We start from the raw sequence: 9,592 nt of genomic DNA on the forward strand, positions 1-9,592 counted from the left end.
TCACATTTTGGCACCTCTGAGCAGGTGCCATTATTTATACAACTGTAAACATACAGGTCCAGGAGCTGACAGATTCAAGAAATTAGGAGCTCATAATCTGGGGTTTTGGTACTAGAGCAATGATCCTGGTTTTATGAATTTTTGGGAAAATTCATACAAAGAGAAAATCTGTGATTGGGCAAGTCGTTGAGTAGACCAAAGAACATGTGAATTATGGATGGATTTCTGCATTTATTATATGCAAGTTAAAATAACTTACAAAAATCATAGAACTATCACATTGTTATAATTTATTTTTACTTCTCTATATATTTACATACATACATTTTATTCTATTTTTACACACATATACATACCAACACATACAATTATGCATATGAAGCTGAAGAGTTAAAAAGTGATTATAATCATGGTTAAATAAATCAGTTAAGTGATTTGAAGCATCCTAAAAGTTTGTAGCAAATAAAATAATACTGTATAAATTTACATTTAAAAACTTGGAGTTTTGTAAATAAAGTTAAATCAATATAGCAGTAATTAAAAGAAGATGATTAAACTTCCTGAGGAAAAGTTGAGATTTCTGGTCCTGAGAGTATCTAATAAATCAAGTCAGGTTGCTGTTATGGTGGAAAATCAACCTCATTTTGGCTATATTAACAAAGATAAAAGAGAAAATAAAGATCATTTTAGGTGCGGGGTCTGCCTGCGCTGACGTCAGCACGCCTCGCGGTTTCCAGTTCCTCAGCCTCACCCGGCCCCACCACCCTGCCCCAACTCCCCAAGACTCCCGAGGACCAGACAGGGGTGGGGCGTCGGGCCCGCTCAACTCTCCCGACAGACCCAGCTCTTTGAATGAAAGCTCCTCAAGATGGCGGCGGCCGGAGCGAGGAGGATATGGAATATTATCTTGTAAAATGGAAAGGATGGCCAGATTCTACAAATACTTGGGAACCTTTGCAGAATCTCAAGTGCCCATTACTATTTCAGCAGTTATCTCATGACAAGGATGTTTACTTATCTCAAGTAAAGAAGGGCCACGCAGTAACTAAAAAACAATAACAAAGCCCTAAATCCCGCCATTGCTTATACATTGTGAAGAAGGCTAAACAAAGGCTAGCGCTGCAGAGATGGCAGGAGGAGCTCAACAGACCGAAAAGTCACAAAGGGATGATCGTTGTGGAAAACACTGTTGACCTAGAGGGCCCGCCTCCAGACTTCTACTACATTAATGAATACAAGCCGGCTCCTGGGATCAGCCTAGTCAACGAAGCTACCTGCGGGTTCATGCACAGATTGCTTCTCTAAGAAATGTTGTCCTGCTGAAGCTGGAGTTCTTTTTGCTTATAATAAAAACCAACAAATTAGAATACCACCAGGTACCCCCATTTATGAATGCAACTCAAGATGTCAGTGTGGACCCGATTGTCCCAATAGGATTGTACAGAAAGGCACACAGTACTCACTTTGCATCTTCGAACTAGCAATGGCTGTGGCTAGGGTGTAAAAACCCTTGTGAAGATTAAAAGAATGAGTTTTGTCATGGAATATGTTGAGGGTTCGACTCCTACAAGGGATGGTGGGCTGCGCCCCCTGCAACTAGCAACGGCAACTGGATCTGGAGCTGTGCTGCGCCCTCCACAACTAAGACTGAAAGGACAACAACTTGAAGCTTAACAGCACCCTCCACAACTAAGATTGAAAGGACAACAACTTGACTTGGAAAATAAAAGTCCTGGAAGTACACACTGTTCCCCAATAAAGTCCAGTTCCCCTTCCCCAATAAAATCTTTTAAAAAAAAAAGAAAAAAAAATGATCTGGATGGAATATAGTATAAATTATATATATCCCAATAAGCCTAGAATTTCTTAGGTTTCTCTAAGATTTTTACTTAAAAGTAGCTATAGTGGAGAGTTGTGTATATCTTCTCAAATATTGAACTAAGTACTGGATTCTGGAGCACAATCAATACAAAGCAAATTACGTCCTTTCAGAAACTAAATAAAACATTATGACAAATAACCTAACAACAGAATTAACAAAGAGGGAGGAAAGTAAACAAAGCAAATTACTTAATTTGGTCATCATCCATGATTTAGAGTTGTGAAAAAGAAGACCTGTTATTAATACGATGTCTACAAATTCAGGTCAGATATGACTGTTGAAACAAGATACTCTGAAACTATACATTCGTACGTATGGGATATCTCTTTTTATTGTTTATCCATATCTGGCTATTTAAATCCTTTTGGCCTGTCCCATTCCCATTGCTATGTTTTTGGGTAGGACTTTAGAAGTTGTTGGTCAGCCCAGGATGGTGGACTATTTCTAAAACCATGGGAGGAGAGGGCCCAATGAGACAGAAAGCCATGACGAAACACTATGAGCACGAGACTCCTGAGTAACGAAGTTAAAAATCAGACCTCATAACTTACACAATCTAAGGGGAGCATGTGATCTAGCACAAAATATGAAATCCAATTGTAATTAACTTTTTCCATACTTATTTTTAGACCTTAAATTTCGGTATCAAGATCCAATGTTTTAATGAAAGAAGTAGAAATAGAAAATGTGAGTGTATTTCAGTATCACCTATTTGTCTCCAATACAAGAATGGTATTTACAGTAATAAATAGGTTAACAGGAATGGCAACGTAACAAAAATAGAACGTTGCATATTTGCCCAAATTCAGTTAAGTATTTCTCTAAATTCAAGGTGTATGGCAAGTTGAATGTTTCATCTTAGCGACTGTGATATCATCAGTTTAGCACTTAAAACACCGAGGGAGGCATTTCTCTATTCACGGAGACTTCTTAAGTACGCATATGCTGATCTGTAACCAGTTTCCCTTGCTTGTATGCTCCCTAACCACTAATGAGGTGTATTTCAAATTAGTCCATGTGACCCTGTATTCTTCCCTTCAGAAGCATCAGTAATGCAGTTGGCCAAGAGTCTGAAACATGAAATGTAAATTTACATAGTATATAACCTTGATAGTATGAAAAAGTCCCGAATACTTATTTTTAAAAATGTTAATGTTAGAAAAAAACAATACTCCAATTATCCTCCACTCTATTTTCTGAAAATTCAGTTGAGGTAACCTCTGCAAGTCACAGCTCCACATCTGCACACAGTTCTGACTCTCTTTTGGCTGGGCTGTAGTCAATAGAATCTGAAGGTATATCTCCAGAACCTTTCATTTGATAATCAAAAGTGAGCTCTTCTCCAGCGTTTATGGTTCTTGTGGAAAATAATGCTATTCGGGGAAAATGAGTATCAAGGTTATCAATGAAAACATTGAACACCTGAAGATTTGGGTCACAACTGTGATTCGCAAAATGAGACACATTGCCGTATCGAGCTGCATCCACTGTGAATTCATCAGATTCATAGTCCAGATCAAAGAGATAGGTGATTCCTTTGTTATCATATAACTGTCCCCGTCTTTCGGCTTCCTCACTCGTGATTGCCTCTCCAACATATTCTTTCTGCTAGCATAGCTACAGCAGTTATATTAGTGGCCAATGGCTTACGTGTTACAGCTGATGGCCATCTGATCACAGTTGATGGCCATTTACTACCTGAGCCAGCACCTTTCTATGAGGCCGAGAGCCTGGAAACTGTTTTCTGGGGCTCTGTCCCCACACACCACTTCCCTACTCTCCACTTCAAAATTATTAGCACACAAGGTCCAATACAAAGCATTTGAACAAAATGGGGGAGATGGAAATTAACAAAATTAAGTACAATGTTACAAGTACTCAAATAGATAAATGTAATGGGCTACAATAGAGTTATGGGGGCACTAGGTTAGATGCTGGTGGTGGTGAGCGGGTTGTAAACAAGACAGATTTGAGAGCTGAAGTCTGAAATCAACCAGGCCATGGAGGTGTGGGGGTGGGGTGGGGTGAGGCATTGTAGACAGGACACTCAGTATGTAGAAGTCCTGAGGCTGCAGAGAGCTGGTTTCATTCGAGGGCATGAAAGGTCTGTGTGTTAGAGACCACGAGATATGAAGATGGAGAGGTGCACAGCTTGTTACACCTTCACCGTCTCCCCAGCTGCACTCTAAGTTCTCGAAGGCCAGTGCATGGCCTGTCTTGTCCAGGACAAAGCGCTTAATGGTGCTTTTTGATTCAACAATGTGTGTACAGAATTATTAGTTCCATTCCTTTCAGTCAGACAAAACAGCTCTCTTGCACATGCGAAGGCTGCTTAATCTCGACCTAGTTATTTCACAGGCCACCTTTCTACCCAACTGCAGAAATCCACTCATTTCACTAACATCCCTTGTGTTTCTTCCGTGTTCAAAGTGCTACAATTGTCCTACTCACCAGGTGGTATTAGGAGACACTTCTGCTGTTACACAAGTTCAAAGGAGAAAAAGGGGACCCCAAATCGCCTGACATTTCACACTAAGTGAAACCTACCTGTGCGGTACTAACCCTGTACCTAATTTTACTAAACTAGGAGAAACACTCGTTTTCTGCCTCTTCCTGGAACTGGGTAGTGAGCATGCCAGCACTTCCAGGAATAAATGCATAAACAAAACCACACGGGAACCAGGCAGTAAGCTGGGAGAAGCAGGAACTTCGTCAAATATTAAAAATAACAAAAGCTTTCACTGAGTCCTTTCTGCAGTGCCAGACCCTGTCTAACGAAGTTACACTGATACCTGTCAGACTCTAAACTCTTTTAATAGTTACAGTTTCAGAGATGAGGTGCGGAACGAACGCACATGCAGAAGAAACTGGCTCGGAGTCCCCAGATACCAGCAGCAGAGGCAGGACTGGCGTCCGCAGGTGACTGCTGAGAGGACGGTCTCCTCCTGGACGCTACACGCCGCCTCTCTTTCCAATGCTCCTGGTGTCCCAGGGGGCCCAGCACAGTTCCCGCTGCACGGAATTCCTAGTTGCTGTTAAGTGACCGCCGGCAGGTTCTATTCGCCGTCCCTTGTAACACCCCACCTTGTGCCGGCGGGTTCCCCGGAGCCCAGGTTCCTGCCCCGCTTCGGGACTGCCGTCCGCTGGGAAGAGATGTTTGCAGGGAAGGCACCCCCCGAGGGGTACCAGGCAGGAGACACCGCGACTGGCAGGGCTCTTTCCGGCCCCGGACACTGCCTGGCCGGGGGGCGGAGTCGCCGCTCCACTTCCGGGGAGCTCACGCGCACGCTCCGACGCCACTGCCAAGCCCCGCCCCCGGCGCCTGCATTTGCGTCCTCGCGTCTGGGTTCCCGGGGTTCCGGGGCAGCCAGATCCACGGGGGACGAAGTCGCGGGTGCCGTGCACTGGCCCGGCCCGGCCGTCCCCGCGCGGGGTGCCGTGTGGCTGCGCGAGGCGGGAGAGCTGCCCGCCAGGCCGCCGGCCCAGTGAGGCGGCGCCGAGAGGCCTCCCCGCCCACTCTGTCTTCTCCCGAGAGACCCCAAGAACGTTGGCTGCGTGTTTAAGGACAGCCCGGAAGCGGGATGTCAGCACCAGCCAGAACTTACAGGTTCATCAAGGGGGTGTGGTCGCCTCCGGGTCGGTGGGTGTAGCTTGGAACTGGGGAATTGCCGGTACTCTGGCCTTACCTCATCCCTGGACTCCTATTGCTTTCAAAGCCTGGAAGCAACAAATCCTGGACACAAATTAGGGGTGGAGCTTGTTTTTCCGGAGGGTCTTGTTCTTCTCTTGCTCACTCCCTCCCTCCCTTCCCAAATGACGTTTTAACTTGTTTAAAAGAGACAATGTGACCAGGTGTGTAGAACGTTTACTTTTGTTTATTTGTTTGTTTGTTTATTTACTTATTACTATGTGGTTGTTGGTTTTTTAAGTGTGTTTTTCCAGGACCCATCAGCTCCAAGTCAAGTCGTCGTTTCAGTCTAGTTGTGGAGGGATTGAGGATCGAACTGGCAACTGGTTAAGAGCACCGCCTCCAACTAACAGCTAACAGGCTGCCGGGAACATTTACTTTTCTATACATACTTGTTAAATTGAACTGTTCATTGCTTTTCTTCATTAACATTTTTTATTTACAAAACTAACACAGGCCCTTCCAAACAATGAAGCCTAAAAAGCAGGGAAAAAAAGTGAAACATACCTTCTCCCTCTCCATCATTCTCCCTATTACACTGTTAACCATGGACAACAGACATCTGAAGATTTAACTAAGAGACGCAGGTGGGAGGAGAGAAGAAGGTGGTGGGAAGGGAGGGGAATATAGGGAGAAACAGATAATAAGATGGAAAAAGGAAGGAGGAAAACCAGTCACTTTGGTTTGAATTCCGTCTCATGGTTACTATCATCTCTGTGACCTTGCAGAAGTTACCTGACAATCTCTGCATTGTTTTTTATCTGTACAGGGAGAGTAGTAATAGTATCTACATCATAGCGTTTTTATGAGGATTAAGGAAGACAAAATATGTAAAGATTTGAGAATGGTGCCTGCCACACAGTAAGCACTCAGTTAATGTTACTGTACTGTCAAAAGTTGAGAAGCAACAAAAGTAACACCAATAAATCACTGAAGTAATTAGTAGTTTACTATGCAGATACCAAAAAGACAGTTTGCAAACTGGGAGCACTAAAACCAAAACATGGAATGAGGTTCAAGGGTATATTGTTAATAAGCAGCTTATATGGTGAGAATGCAGTGACTTTATTTTTTCTTTAGGATGATTGGTTATAATATTAGAATTTTTAGTGGTTACCTCATATCAACCTTGGGAAGCAGTTCAAGTTTTGCTTATGATTTCCAGAGGCATCAGCAAAAAATGACCCAGGTCAAGTTAGTCCTGGAAAATAAACCAAATTAAACTTTATTTGTGTGAGTAAACTGGTTTTGTCTGCACAGATAGCTTTTTTTTTTTTTTAATGATTCAAGGATTTAAGTCTTACATGCAAGGCATACTGCAAATAGCGTTAGCAAAAGATCACAATCCTATAACTATCAATTTAAAAAACTTTGGGCCGGCCCGGTGGCGCAGGCAGTTAGAGCTCCATGCTCCTAACTCCGAAGGCTGCCGGTTCGATTCCCACATGGGCCAGTGGGCTCTCAACAAAAAAAAAAAAAAAAAAAAAAAAAAAACTTTGTCCTAGTGGTTAGAAGGTCCAACTTGTATTCTTGCCAATGGATGAGTTGTACGGAACTCCGTTAGCATGAATATGGGGCTCACAGGACCCCACAGACCCAAGTGACCACAGGGTTGGTGACCTGGCAAGATAGTGATGTTAACAAAGTTCGTAGTTGAAGAACATTTTAAAAACTAACGATGCAGCACATGATTTTTACATCTAGTTACTAGAAAACAAAGGAAAGCACTTATTAGCTTGAATAAAGTAACATGAAAAAGAGGAATGCCCTGTCCCTAATCTACAAAAAAAAATTCTAATGCGTTATCAAGGAAGATTTTATACTGTTCATTTAGAGGGGGTTCTGTAAGAAAAGCACTTTACTAAGCAACTATAGGAATGACCAGTTCAAAGATGAATTAAATGCCCAATTTTGGGAGGGACTGCAGGTTTAAGAAAAAGATTAAGAAAACACTTACTGGTTATTACCGACTCTCCATCTACTGCGTTTGACAGAAAATAACATTTTTAAAATTTTACCCATGACACTTTTATTCAGTTTAATTGTTATGTGTACAATGTAGTGTAAATTAATCTCCACTTCATATTTTGACAAAATACTGTCTTTGTCCTTTGATCATCACATCAAGTGTTGCAAACATTTCAGCCCAGTGCACCCATAGTTAGAGCAGAATATGTTACGTCATCAGAGGGACATGTGAGTAAGAGTTCTGTTAGAAATCTCAGCGAAAATTAAAACACTAAAAAAAAACGAAAAAAAAACTCACTACAAAACTAAGATCGATCCAAAGAGTTGGGTTGTTACACTCACACCATTAGGACATACAGTACAATGTTAGGTGAACATGGGTTGATAAATTATCAATGCATTAAATGGCAACATTTCATGAAAGAGGCTGTATGGCCTGTATGTGAAATAAGGAAGTGTCAGCCTTTCCTAACTTCACAAGCTACCATCTTCTTAAAGACTCAGGTCTTTAAACAGTTTAGTGCTTACTGTTCTTAGGACAACAATGCCACTTGGTTCACAAGGTATTTTGGCAACTCTTAATCTAAGTAAGAATAGGGGCTTTTGAAAAATAAGGCTTTAAGAAAGCTTGTCATTTTAGGGCTAAATTTTAATAGAATGTGAAAGTTTGAACTCATACTTTAAACAAACCCTAAAAAGTATGAATTCGTTCAAAATGGTTTTATGGAAAAACTAATCTGTAACAAAAACTTGGCATTGGGTGCGAAGGTGCCATCATTTTTGAGCCAAGAGTTTGTACAAAGGTTCCAAGGACACAGGGCAGCAGGGGAGAGGAGTCCAAACGTTTACAACAGCAGGTATTTTCTCTTCTCTTCTTGACAGAGAACGGCTGGGAAGGCTTCCTCAAACAGCCTTGAGGTCTGGCTGTGGATGGCCCAGCACTCCGAGTACTTTACAGCACCCATCTCCTTAGCCATGGCTAAACCCTGGGGTAGGTGATGGGCATCAGTTTCTCCTTCAGTTTCTCAATTATGTCTTTATCATCCCTAAAATCAAACTTGGTCCCCACCAAGACAATGGGAGTGTTGGGACAATGGTGTCGTACTTCAGGATGCCACTTTGCAAGAACATTTTCAAGTGATGCAGGACTCACAGGAGAAAAGCGAAGTTAAGAACCCAACTGTCCGCGAATAGGATGGGGACATAATCTGTCATAATCTTGTCCAGCAGTTTCCCACAAATCCAGATTCATCGGTTTTCCACGTACCATGACATTGGCAGAATAGTTGTCAAAGACATGGGGATGTGTTCTCCACGACATGCATTGGCTGTGTAACTGATCAGAAGGCAAGTTTACCGCCCCGTCTCCCACCACCACACATCGGATGCCCTGCATCTGAGCGGCTTTCTGGGCAGTTGCTGCCAGAAACGGCGGGCGCCGGGCGCTGCAGGCGGGGCGCCAGGGCCGCTGTCCACGCCGCCTGCACCTCCGCCAAAGGGAAACCAAAGCCCAGCAGCGGCCACCACCCAAAGCTGAGGAAAACTGCAAAGAAACCGGAAATGTCGCCTCCACTCACATCCCGCCGCCCCTCCCCCCGCCAGGGCCCAGCTCCCAGGCCTCTGCTCAGAATTTTCAAGGCTGGGCTCCATTTGTTTTTAATTTCAACAATACAAGTATGTCTATACACATCTACATAATGGTGTTTTGTTTTGTTTTTTTACATAAATAGGATTATTGCTTACAAACTGTTGTTTGGTAATACAATCTTGGAACTCTACAGACCTTTAATACAGGATTGTATCATTGATCTAATAACTTAGGTATACTTTATTTTCACGTTTTCACTATTAAAATCATGCTGTAGTGATCATCCCTACATATATCTTCCTGTACAAACTACAGAAAAACATATTGTCCTATTCTTCTGCCAATAAAGTATGAGAATGCTTGTTTTCCACTTATCTCCAGTTCCATAATATTAATTATAAATGTTTGCTACTCTGATTGGCAAGGATACTCTTATTCTTGTTTTTGTTTGTAATTAATAATTGTT

General features: G+C 42.4%; 2 pseudogenes across 2 annotated transcripts; one reads left to right on the plus strand and one right to left on the minus strand.

Moving 5' to 3' along the window:
• Nucleotides 1–894: 894 nt before the first annotated feature.
• On the plus strand, nt 895–1,773 carry LOC308503913 (histone-lysine N-methyltransferase SUV39H2-like; annotated as a pseudogene). Its single transcript has one exon. The product of its transcript is annotated as a histone-lysine N-methyltransferase SUV39H2-like (transcript).
• A 6,497-nt stretch (nt 1,774–8,270) lies between these two features.
• On the minus strand, nt 8,271–9,084 carry LOC308503922 (ras-related C3 botulinum toxin substrate 1-like; annotated as a pseudogene). The gene has a single exon. The product of its transcript is annotated as a ras-related C3 botulinum toxin substrate 1-like (transcript).
• Between the last annotated feature and the right edge of the window lie 508 nt (nt 9,085–9,592).

This window comes from Rhinolophus hipposideros, assembly GCF_964194185.1.
Source record: "Rhinolophus hipposideros genome assembly, chromosome: 2".
Taxonomy (NCBI): Eukaryota; Metazoa; Chordata; class Mammalia; order Chiroptera; family Rhinolophidae; genus Rhinolophus; species Rhinolophus hipposideros.